The following is a 12,999-nucleotide window of genomic DNA, read 5'->3' as shown; positions in this document are numbered from 1 at the left end:
AAACTAGGAGATCACGGACTGGAGTCTCCAAGCAGTCGTGTGAACATAACTTCCCATGCCTTGACTTTGTCGTTTAGTTCTAAATTTTTTAAATATATGGATAATAGTAATTATCCCACCCCAGAATCTTTCTGGGATAAAATTAGAAAGATATGAAGACAGTAAAGTATCAAACAAAAACTGGTAGTATTATTATCTGTAAGGTAATTACAGAATATAAAGCCAAAAAGAATGACCCAGAGAACCTGTTTCCCTTTCATTAGGATCAAAATACTATTCATAAGTGGTTAATCCAAGCAAGTAAACAAAAGTTAAATACCTATGCTGCATCTGTAGCAATTTCTGACTTTGCACTGATTTGGTAATTAATCATGTTGTGAAATTATCTTTCTCCCATCAGTTCCTTGAATTGAATTAACCTGTTGCATATTTACATCTTTACCACTTATGCATATCTCAGAGCTTTTCTGTAGCTCAGACAGTACCCAGGGTACCTTGTGCAGAGGAGGGCTGAAAGGTAGATTATATTGTTCCCATAGAATAAATGATTTTCATATTTATATTCAAAGCAACACAAAGCCCACTTTCATTCTATAACAGCACCTGCCACCAATACAACAAACAGGAAAGTAACAAATTCCTATTTAGAACTGTAACTTGTTCTTTAAGAAACATTCATTTCATTTATACCTAAAATTCATGGCACAAAAGTTCAATAGTATGGACAAAGTAGAACAAACAAACACACACATGCACACTATTTTAAGTCAGTTCAGAAACAAACTGCGACATAACTCAGTTAAAATTTTTATCATTCATAACAAAGTCCCCCCAAAATTTCAAATTCAAGGGTATTCAGTCAATGAATCCTTTAATACTAAATATCCAAATAAGGCAAGACAGTGGGACAAATTCTTTAATGGTTGTCTTAAATTTGTCTCAGGTGTAACAGAAATTTATCATTTTTGAACACCTCCATTCTGAACATTAATACCTCCCTCCTCCCCAAAGCCCCCAAAAAGTAACTCCTTCCCTAGAAGTATCAAATGATGCATAAAAGCCACCCAAGAGATTATAAACTTTTTTATATTAAATAGGTAAAATTTTACACTATTCATTATAGCCCCATTTGGAGAAACTACTTATTTTAAGCACCAAACAACCAAGGCTTATCCCAACTGGGGAAGCACATTCTATAATAACAGCTCTTATAATTCAGTGTTAATAGTACCATCATGCTGTTTTATGAGGCAATTACTCAGTTCCTAAGCAAATAAAAGTACAAAACCCACAGCCCAATAGTTTATCCTGATGAAGGAAACAGAACTTCCACAATAAAATTAACTAAAATAATTCCATTGACACTATCATGACATCACTGTGTGATATCTGAGGTCAGATGATAAGAGTACTGATGTCCATTTCAATTTGATTTCCAAAATACTTAATCCTACACTGCATGAGGAAAGAATGACTACTTTTCCTCAGACTGCTGATATTACACAGGCCTATTTCTTAAGTGTAATGTTTTATTTAATGGTTCTACAAAATTTCAGGTTGGATAAAATGGGCAGTAATTTACAGGAGGGGTCTGGATATCTACAGAGTATCTAGGGAGAAGAAGTCCTCCATGCTCACTTCCACCTTTTCCTCACTCCTCTGCAAGAAGAGTTCCACGGCACTGGCTATGGAGGTCGCAGTGCCGATTATAGCTCTGTCTTCTCTGCTTGTCCACTGCTCAAGCAGTGACTGCCAAGGCCCTCTCCCACATGCGACAGTGCAGGTCATCTCCACAGAAGCATAAGGATGGAAGCTGCTCTCTTGTTCAACCCAGTCAAGGTGGCAGGAGTTAACCAACTTCCGGGCCTGCACCAAGGTTTCAGTCTGTAGGTCTTTCCATCAGGCCAAAGTACAGTAAACAATGACAGGTTTGGAGGGTCTGTGGGGGTGGGGGTCCTTCAGTCCCAAGTCAGGATGTGCCTTGGGCTGAATGTATTTATGCTAAACATGGTCCAAGCCAGCTAATAGAAGTTTTCAGTATCAGGGTTTGAGACTTAAATCCAATTAATGGTGCTATTTTGTTCCTATTTCTATTTCATGATATGGGAAGGAGTTACTGGGTGTTGCAGGTAGGGTAGGAGGACACAGTTGTGATTTAGAAAAAAATTCAGGCAGTCCTGGTCCCCTCTCCCTATTACCAAAGAATGTCTCAAGACAAAATTGTATCTAACACTGACAATTCCAATTTAAGAAACCTGGTTGGCATTGTGTTAAACAATGGAACTCGCTGTCAACAAGACATGGCAATCCAGCCCTGCTAGGCAGTATTCTTGTACACAGGTGTCAAATCCAAATTAGGGAGTTAGACTCAAGGTTCTGCAAGTGTAACATAAGGGGATAGGCCCCAAGGCCCACAAAGCTCTTACAGGATGGGAAAGCATGGGGACCCACACAGAGTAGAAAAACCCCCCAAAGAAACCAAATTCACTGGCAAAAAGAAATAATTGCATTTGCTTTTAAAAATTACATAGGCAACTTTGGGTAATGCATCTATTCTTATATTAAAAAAAAAAAAAGATGTCTGAATCCAATTGTTCTTCCTCACTAGATGATGGAGTATCCACCTCACAGATGGGCAGTGGTCACTGGAGATTATTGGGAGGGGAACAAGAGAGGGAAAGATAAGAGAAATGGTATATAAAAGAAAGTCAACTATTTATACAATCACTCATCATACAATGGAAACTTATAAACATCATATACTCCTAATGCCTCAACTCAGCCACACTGTTAATCACAGAGAAAAATGAGAGAATTAATAAAGTGAATAAAAGCCACTGCGAACCCTGGCACAGAGTCTCACTTCTCCATAACCAAAGCTGTGGATCGTTTCCCTAGGCTACCAGCTCACTAAAATCCAAAGCCTGTTTCCTCATCCCTAAAACTTTCACCAGAGGTAAACCAGGCTTTATCCTGACTGGATACCAGGTAAGAAATTCATCCAGATGGGACACACAGCAATATTTAAATAGTGTTTTCCAGACTCCATGCACATACACAGAATACTTTCATCTGCAATGTAAGGGATATATGGAAAAAGCAATAAATTATCTCTAAGCAAGATAATGCCCAGCTATTTAAGAAGGCAACCGCCTGCCAAGTTGTCCTTTAAAACTTTCATGGAATAGAAACATTTTACTGCCACGGACTGTTAGAAAGGAGAATTATAAAAGAATGAACAGATGTAAAACATAAAACTTACGATATACAGAATTTTTTTTGGTTATTCCCCATTCGTGGGGAGGGGGGGGTTTCAAAATACAAATGGCAAGTCAAATATTCAGGTTGTAAACCCGGAAAACTACATTGCCCTAACCATTAATGGTTAAAGGTCAAGTTGGGCCAGTAGATTTGGGCAGGCTTGCCAGGCATCAATCATTCAATGGTGACAGCTTCCCAAAGAGTCTCCTGTTTTGACTAGTAACCCAAACAAAACTACACATGTACTCAACTGAAACAGGCATGTCTCAACCCCACTGCTTTGAGGAGACATAAAGAATGTGACATACATCAGAGAGCTGACAAACTTTTTTCAGTGGAATTAAATGATGAAGCAATGAATGTCGAAGGCTCACTATCCAGTTAACTTTAAGGACCAGAACTTACTTTATCTGTAATGAATGTGGATGCAAAGTACACATTTTCTCACTTCATTACAGAGCAGGCTGGCCATAACTATTTTTTCTTAGGAATGTGGAGTCACTGCTTGCATCAATACCAATTCAGGCACAAGGGGATGTACCAGGGAGTTACAAAAGCATTTGATCTTACATATTTAGAGAAATTCACCCCTACTTGGAGTTCTTATGTGTAATTTTCATGTCTTTTTCTCTGTCTGTAATTTTCATGTCTTTTTACTGTATGTAAATCTCACCCCCACAAATCTCTGGGCCATACCTTATCTTCCTTGGGCTGGGAAGCCAGATTGCTAGTTATGAACACAAACAGGAAGTCTCTGTGGGGTCTCTGAAGCCCCCCTGCGTGCCTTGTACATTCCTCCTTCACCTTTTGCTGATTATCAGCTCTAAGGGAAGCTGAGCGGGCCAGATGTGTGATCTGTGGATAACTGAGCTCTAACTGTTTTCCATTTCAGTCAGAAAGTCTCATGAGAAACCACCCTTACAAAATACTCATTTTCCTGATCTGGGTTCCTTCTCCCCTCGACAGATGTGTATCTGAGCTGGCCAAATCTATCACAGAATTCATGCATCTCACTCAAGGCTGTACCACATCCACCCTATCCCCTGCACACACAACAAGTTCTTGCAGTGAACCCCTTCTCTAGACCACTATCCTTTACAAATGAAGAATAAATGTGCTGCAAACCTCATCAGAATCAACAAATGGAGACAGATGAACTGTTACAATGCTTTTTTCTAATCTTCTGATTCTTTTTGTCACACACAGCTTCACTCCTATTCTTTATTTTGTTCTTACCCATATACTTCCATTTCAAAGAAGCTGGTAACAACCACAGGCCATCACAACCTCTCCCCTAACCACACACCCTCACACTAAAACCGCGAGTGCTTCATGCCTGGCCAGTTCCACTCTTTTGATTGACAGGGAAAGGCTGCCACGTGAGCACTTGTTAACTTCCCTGTCTCCTGAGAAAGCTGGTCGTCTGTGAGATCCTACCTGCTAACAAGCCCAGGCCTCACCAAAGAACTGCCCTAACGGCAGAGGTGGGGGCAGGGCACTCCGTTAAGACAAAATGAACAGATCCTCACTGTTACTTGAGAAACTTAATTCAGTCCAACTACGTCCCCCAAAGCTTTTAAAGAACACCTTATTTTAAAAGAATATTACAAAGGGTCTTCAGTTTTTACATTACTCTAGGCTACTGGCTAATTACCTTTTCCTCTTATTTTGCTTCCCCCACTCCAAGTCTGAAAAGGTTTTCCACGGTATTTTGGCCCCAGACTATACTAAAAAACGTACTGGTCAAATGCACGAAAAACCTGATTCTCAGCCGAGAACCGCAGATCCATTTCCAAAGGCCCGAGAAAGCAATTATATACTAGGAAAAACTTCTTACTCAAAGAACCCAAAGCCCAGTCACTGCCGGGAGTTTTAAGTCTGTGAACCTGGCCTTCGAATGAGTAACAAAATGTCTTGGTCCTCACTCCCTGGGCCAATGACCCAAATTTCCTTACATTAATTCAAGATGCGAGTTAGTAGTACAGTACACAAATTAGTTTCATATGACAAGAGAAAAACAAATGTAAGAACACCAAAGGAACAAAGTATAACCATCAGAACCAAATGAGCCAGTCCAGCTGGATGAAAAGATGACTCCCATGAGTTAAATCTCAAGTCAGCACCGAGGCACAGGTTTCCAAGCTCACTTTAGCTACACCCTAACGTTGCTGTTGAATAACTTCTGGGCTATTCCAGTACAGTGTTTAAAAAGTAAATGATGTTAAGGAACTAATGAGAAGAATGCATATGATCAGTTTTAATTTTTTGCTTCCATTCGGCAATTCAAAATGTACTTTCAGAAACCAAATGGGCTCCTTTATGAACAGGAAACCAATAGAAACCCATCAATTACAGAAACCTGTAAAGCAATCTGGTGAATAAGCAATCAAATATTAATAAACAGTCTTCAGAACTCATACCGTTAAAGTTAACTGTAATCCTATAAAGCATGTTTAACCTCTTACAATAAAATACAGATTAACCAATTATTTCATATAATCTAAACATCATGTAAACACTTTGTATCTTACATGCTTGTTCTACAGCCTGAAAAAAATAGTCATGGGCCCATTAGTAAAATCACAGCTTGATTCATACTTCAAGAAAATTTCCTTCTCTACTAGAAATATCAACTGATTTCCAAAAGTGAGAATTTCCAAAAGTAGGCCAGGTTTCAGAGAATTGTCAAAAACATACCAGAGAAATGTTCAAGCTATTTGTATAATAATAATAAGGAAAAGAACTTTTTTCCTGATTAAATAAGAAAAGGCCCATCTGTAGTCAAAATGACAATCTGACAAACTTACTGTAGCACCGAAAACAGGTCTTTTTTTTGCTGCTGCTGCACTGTGTTGGGACAGAGGGGTGTGAGAGGTTACTAAGAAGTTACTGTATTCTCTCTAAAAATATAACTTATCAGACAGCTACTGCTTCTATGAGTGGTTACAAGTTTCTAAATGGTTCTCAATATAAAACCTAAAACTAATAAAACTTATGTATTATGACAAGGACTTGTGCAGCTGATTTACTCTTGTTTGTGCCATAGCTGTAGTAAAAAAGAAAAATCTAGCAAAGTCAAAATTTGACAGAATCATACAGCACAGGAAAAGAAAGAAGAACAACTTCCAGGAGACTCCCTCATACAGGTGGCCTTTATGTATATATGCCATCAGTACAAAGACTGACAATCTCAGTGGGGTCTTCCTTTCCAAGCGTTATTAGCACGACTTAGAAAAACAAAGAGGAGCGGGGGTGGGGAGTGGGGAGAGAAAAGGGGGTAAAGAGAAGAAAAAAGTGAGTTAACTGTACAGATTCCTGTAACTGATGGCATCATTTGCTATTTTATTTTCTTCGTCAGAAAAAACACTCTCCTGCTCTATATTGATTTTGAAAGGTAATCCTTGCCCTGATATTTCAAGACACAGAAACTGTGAATATAATGACAATTTATTGCTCTAGCCTCTGAGCAAAAACTAGAGACAGCGTTCCGTTAACTATAGAAACACCAACAGCACCAGCAAGAGGAAAAAAATACAATTAAAACAAAATAGAAACACTGTGCTATCTTCTTTACTTCTGAAATTGAGGAATATCTGCTCATCCATTAACACACACCTCACTGGTTTGACCACGTCCTGCTACTGTGAGAGAAGCACTTTTCTTTTCCTCTCCTGCGGGCACCGGCCCTGACCATGTGGAAATTAGCATGTGGCCATTTACGAACCTGATGTGAGGCACTGCCATTGGACACGGGAGACCTAGGGGTGATTTTAGTGCTCTTCCTAGCCTTCCTCACTCCTCGTGTGCTCTGGGCACCGGGAGGAAAAGGACTTAGCCCAGGCAAACACTTGCTTCTGCTTTTTTTGGAAATCAAATTGAATTGAGCAAAAAAGGGATATGGAGAGGGACTAAGGATTTTTATTAGAATTTTTCACAGCCCCTCCACTAAAAATAGCTCAAAGGACCAGTATGTTACAGTAAAAAAAAAAAAAGAAAGGAAGAAAGAAGCACTATAATAGAGACCCCAGGACTAAATAGTGGAAAATCTGAGTTCTAATCCAGAGTTTGCCCTTTTACTCTGAACTTGAGCATTTTTTCTTTTATAAAAATGGTAAGATTATGGATTAGCCTCTAAGATTCCTATCTACTCTTAACAGACTATATTTCAAATACTGTTGCCTATCATGCTTACTTAATACAGAATAAACTAAAACAAAAAAGAAAGGTTTACTCAAACCCTAAAAACCTATTAGTTTCTCTTACTTGTATGAGTATAGTCTGAGCCTCTGCATAAGAGGAAGAATCTAAAATGTTGGAAAAAAATGTATTAAGCAAATAGTGATGGTAAGTAATCACTGTGTTTTTATGCCAATGAAATCTAATTTTACAGCTGAGTTCTACACAGCTGTGGAAGAGAGACTCTTGCCATGGCTTGCCACTTGAATGAAAAGAAAGATTGGTGTTAACTGTTCATGCAGAAAAACCTCTTGAGACATGAGCAGTACCTGGAGGTATGCACCCAGCTGGTTGGTTGAGGCACAAATAGTCTGGAATTTGTCTTCTTGTCTGATATGGGTTCATTAGTGAAGTTAAATCACAGTTGTCTCAAGAAGTTTTCATCTTAAAAACATTCTTGCTTTTTGCATTCAAATATAAACACAGATTAAGGTAGCAATGTTTAACTCCACAGCAAAATCCTGTGAAACTGAGTTTGGATTAAAAGCACCACCACCCTGGATTAAAATAAATAATGCTAAGTGGTTCACGCAACAAAGAATTGTCCACTGTGCTTTAGAAAGCACAGAGGGGTGCCATGTAGTCTGATGCATAGGCCCTGCCTTCAAGAAACAGAGACTTTTCCCCCCTTAATCTGGCTTTGCTTAAATGACAAAGCATAGTCACGTCTGAACTCAAAACTACCATATCAGGGAGGCACTATTTTCTGAGGCGTTTGGCCAGGGCAGGGGGTGGGGGTGGGGGTGGGGATCGGGTGGCAGAATCTATACATCTAAGGATTATATGCAAACATTGTATGTAATCTGAGGCTGCTTCCATAGCCCACCAATACACCCCAAATCTTTAAGGAAATATAAAAACTGAAGGAAAAAAATTACATCACTGGATATATACAATCTCTGGACCTCAGATCCACACCCAGGCAGGCATAAATAACAGCTCAGTTCTGCAAACACTGACTAAAAGGGAAAGGGGCCCATTTGCAGAAAAAGTTACCAAACAAAGGTTAATTTGCTATGTTCATTGTTTTTAAATGGTGTTTAAAGAAGCTTGCAGATGTAATTAGACATTTTTATTAAAACACCTAGAGTCTGGGTACACTCAGCGCAACAAATCTCACATCCCTTGCTGACATCCCAAGGATGACAGTCTAGCATCTATAAAGGAAACATTCCAAAGCTATGAGCCTTCATTTTCACACATATCCAAACTAACTTTGCTGCAGACTTTATCCAAGGGTAAAAATAACTGAAAATATGTATTTTCAGTGAAATGTGAAATTGTATGGCTGCTTTTTATATCTCTTTCTATAGGCTGTTGAGGAAAAAGTCCTGAAAACCATAGTTCAAGAGTGAAAAAGGTCACTTCAGAAGCCCCTTCCAGTTCCAGGATTTCTCACTTCCCCACTAACCTTATCTCCAAGCTGCATGGGAAAGCAGAGAGAGAGAGCTGGGAAGTCAGAAAACTAGCCCTTCTCCCAGCATTGGAAGCTCACTCTATGCCCAGTCCTCAGGCACTAGCCCGACAGCACCCCTACAACCCTCTGACAGGTCCCACTGCTGTCAGCGCTGTGGCTGAAAGTGCTCCAGCACAGGTTGTGTCCGTGCTTCAACACGGACTTCTATTCCCCTTTAGAAAAATCCAAAATGTGTTTTGTTACTGTTTATGGAGACATATTATGAATTAAATTCGCATTCGTACAACTGCATGGGTACCTAACAGCCATGCGTAACACCCTCATGTGTTGCAAGCACGAAACAAATGACTGCTTCCAGGGCAAAGTTTAGAGGAGAGCTCTAACTCCAGCCTGGTGGGGCAAAAGGCACTGTGTGAAGCACCTGCACAGCAATTCGTATCTAGCCTAACATCCATGTGAAATAGGTGGCGTTCCCCTTACAGATGTAGCAATGGGAGGTTAAGTAATTTGCCCAAGGACACTCAGAAAGTGATAGCGAAAAGTCAATGCTCTCTTAGTGAGCTAACTATAAAACATCGAGAAATCTGGCAACAAAACCCGCAGCTGGCTGATGAAAAATTCATGGGTTAGTGAATTTTAAGAATTAGAACAAGCACATGGTACAAAATTCAAAATATATAACGTTCAGAGACATCCAATGAAAGCTCATTCCCTTCTGTCCAGTCCCCAGTTCCCCTACCCAAAGGCAGTGACTGTGAGTTTTTGGTGATGGTGTAACCTTACCAAGATATGGAGTTAATGATTTTTAAAACACTCTTTTAAAGGACCTTAAGGAAGGCTAAGCAAATCCATTGTGTTATTATGTAGTCCAGATGGTTAAAAATTAGGGAGAAAAAAATCCACAGAAACAAAATTATAAACTACTCAACTAATGTCCTCCATGGTGATTTTTAATGAGATGTGCCATGATTAAATACAAAAGCAAAATTACTTCACAAAAGAGGGCAGTTTAGCAAATCACTGATGAGGAGATTGTTAGAACAAGGTCTTTGGTATAAAGGGCTTCAAGATACCATTATTTTCAATATCCCAGAAAAGGACTTAGCTGAAAGGCACTTTCTCAAATAGTACCAAACAAAAGTATCTGAACAAAATAATTATATTTTGTTTCAACAAATATTAACTGAGCACCCACTATGTGCCAGGCACTGTACTAGGATTCTAGATATAAAAACATGAGCTAAAACAGCATTACAGTGAAATGTTATACTCAATAACTAAACTTAATCCAATTTGGACTGTTCTGACAAATTCAACAGACATCCATGCTCTATGAAACCTTTCATCTGAGATAAACCCCAATGTCTAAATTTGGTTTCCCAGCTGTAGCCTCTTTTCTAGTCTTAAGTGTTCCAGAAAATGAGTTTGTCTTCAAAACATGGACCCTGCTTCAATCTCCATTTCTGATTAGTCAGGAGGATACTAAAAGTGTTTCTTTAATCAGCTCATATAGATTTCAATCATGTTTATTTTACAAACTCAGTTTTGTTTATGGAATAGATGTTATGAAATACTCATTATAAGGAAAACTATCTGTACAGTTAAGCATCACTGGTGTTTTATCCCATTTATACTTAAATAGGTATTTCAAAGATTTCTGATCATTCATTACTAATTTTAGATGTTACTTCAAATATTTTTTCAAAAAAACACCTGATTCTTTTATCCACCCTGTGTGTGTGTGTGTGTGTGTGTGTGTGTATGTGTGTGTGTGGGGGGGGGGGTAGGGAGGGAATCAATAAATACAGTATCAGATATGCTGAAAATCAGTTTATAAGCATGTTTCTTTAAAACAAGTTATTTCTTGAAGCATCACTACAATATATAACATTCTCATAAGCAGCTTCATATATCACTTAATGAGACTGTACACAAAGCAAATACCAGCTGTTCCTTAGAGCTCATCAAATACTGAAACAGAAAATTCACATAAAACGACAACACTTACAAAGAAACAAATTAGCAGGTGCAAAGACACATCATGTAAGGGAACATCTATTTACTAAATTTCAGATTAGTCCATTACAATAAAATCTTAATATGAGATATCTTTGCAACCACATTACTAAATCAGACTAACATTTTTGAAAATATAAAAATGTAGAATTCTTTAGACAAAAAAAACATTTTATTTCTTTTAAAGGAAAGAAAAAAAACTGTCACATATCACAAAGCATTAAAGAGATTTGTTTTAGTAGATGAAAATGGTCACTGATTATACATGGATTGTATGCAAAGAGACGAACTGAAATGTTTGAAAGCATAGTGCTTACTTATATTCTAAACACTCCTGTGAATAATGACATTATTAATTAAAATAATTTGTTATAAAAATGTAAAGGGCTGTATTTGATTAATGAGTACTTATTTAGGTTCTACTCTGTGCAAGATACTCTTTTGTGCTGAAATCATTAAGAGGCTTTAAGGTCCAGAAAAATATTTTAAATTTCAACTCTGATACAAAATGCATGTACTCCGATTCAATTTTCATAATTCTCCTTATGTGAAAGCACAAAAGACATAAAATATTTTTTTCAGTTAATGTTACTAAAGATCTCAGAAGCACAATAATGAAAAAACAATGAACATTTTAGGATTATTAATAGTTATGACTTCCTAAAACCCTTAGGTCTCGGGTACACCTAAAGGTCCCTTATACCACACTTTGAGAAACACTGCTCCTCAGCAAGCAGTGTCAATGTAAAAAAAATAAAATAAAATAAGAAGAAAACTTTAAATTCACTTTCTAGTAGACAAAGATTGATGTTCTTTACTCTGTAGATCCACAATTCACCTGACAGGTGCATAAAGAAATAACTACTCTAAATGAAAAGGTATCCAAATTCTAACATATATTTCTCTCTCCAAGACTATGTCACACTCCTCAAAGCACTTTGTTGAAACAATTCACTTAGTAAAGTCTTGAGGGACATAAGAGCAGCAGTCTGGAGAGGTAAGAATATGAATGTTTAGGATCAGGCCCCCACCTCCACCTCCACCACTGGGACTATCCCCAAACCAGAGTTCTAGGGCAGAGTGGGGTTTGACTCCAATAAAGTCAGGCCGTCATGTAAGAATCTGTACATTCTTTTGTTATCAGACTCATGCCATAGATTCAAAGCAAGTTACCAACTCCAAGAAAATAAAGACAAATAATTTTGTGCTGTCATTTCCAAGTAAGAATCTTATCTGCTCTGATCTCTAGCTCTTCATTTACTGCTCAATGAGCCCATTCTAAATCTGGAGATGACTTGATCTGTATTTTGTAGTCACTAACTTACTTTCTTTTATCATAGACTATTGTGTCTTTCAAAAAACCCAAAAGGAGTTTTCGGAAGCACAAGAACTCTTAAAACAAGAACCTCAAGTTCCAAATATAGACAGAACAGTTAGTAAGATGGTGAAATTCATTTCCTAGCAATGCATTAACGAAATTAAACTATGCCACAGCTAACTGATTTGCATTCAGCAAACCATATTAGATAAGAAACTTCCCTTTTATTTTTAAAAATAGATTTAACAGGCATATTAATTTTCCACTGGCCACTATAAATAAATAGATCACTAAAATATCTCTGCAAGGGCATTCTGGCCAGTCCCTGTTAGCCTAACCCCGAGTGGAATGTGTATTTATACTGCCGAGAGGCAGCATTGTGTACTGGTGGGAAACCACTTCTCACAAACCTCCCATTCAATGAAGGGCTCCACAATAGGTACTCACACAGGAAGCAGGCCTTGCTAAGAGCACCTCTGGTTGTTCCAGAGAGAACTTTCCAAGGCAGCGGGATGGTGAACCACTGTAAATGCCATGTTCACAGGGCCCTAGCTGCCTACACTTCAAGGCCAACAAAGCTCGTGTTGTCCACAACTATTCCCCTGAGTTCTTCCCAAGGTGAAAGGGAAACTGCCAACAATTCCATTTCATTTTTCTAGCTAATCTCTCAGGGCGTCACTTTGTTTAAAAAAAAAAAAATCACAAAGCCATGACATTCTTTTTTCTCAAACTGGAAAATACTCCGGAGAAG

General features: G+C 38.2%; 1 protein-coding gene across 4 annotated transcripts in view; it reads right to left on the bottom strand.

Moving 5' to 3' along the window:
• Window positions 1–12,999, bottom strand: part of FNDC3B (fibronectin type III domain containing 3B) — a 338,844-nt gene that overhangs the window by 267,293 nt on the left and 58,552 nt on the right. The window lies entirely within an intron of this gene.

The sequence above is a fragment of the Manis pentadactyla genome, chromosome 1 (genome assembly GCF_030020395.1).
Source record: "Manis pentadactyla isolate mManPen7 chromosome 1, mManPen7.hap1, whole genome shotgun sequence".
In the NCBI taxonomy this organism is placed as follows: domain Eukaryota; kingdom Metazoa; phylum Chordata; class Mammalia; order Pholidota; family Manidae; genus Manis; species Manis pentadactyla.
Note: the sequence above shows the minus strand (reverse complement) of the source record. Positions and strands in the feature narration are given on the sequence as shown.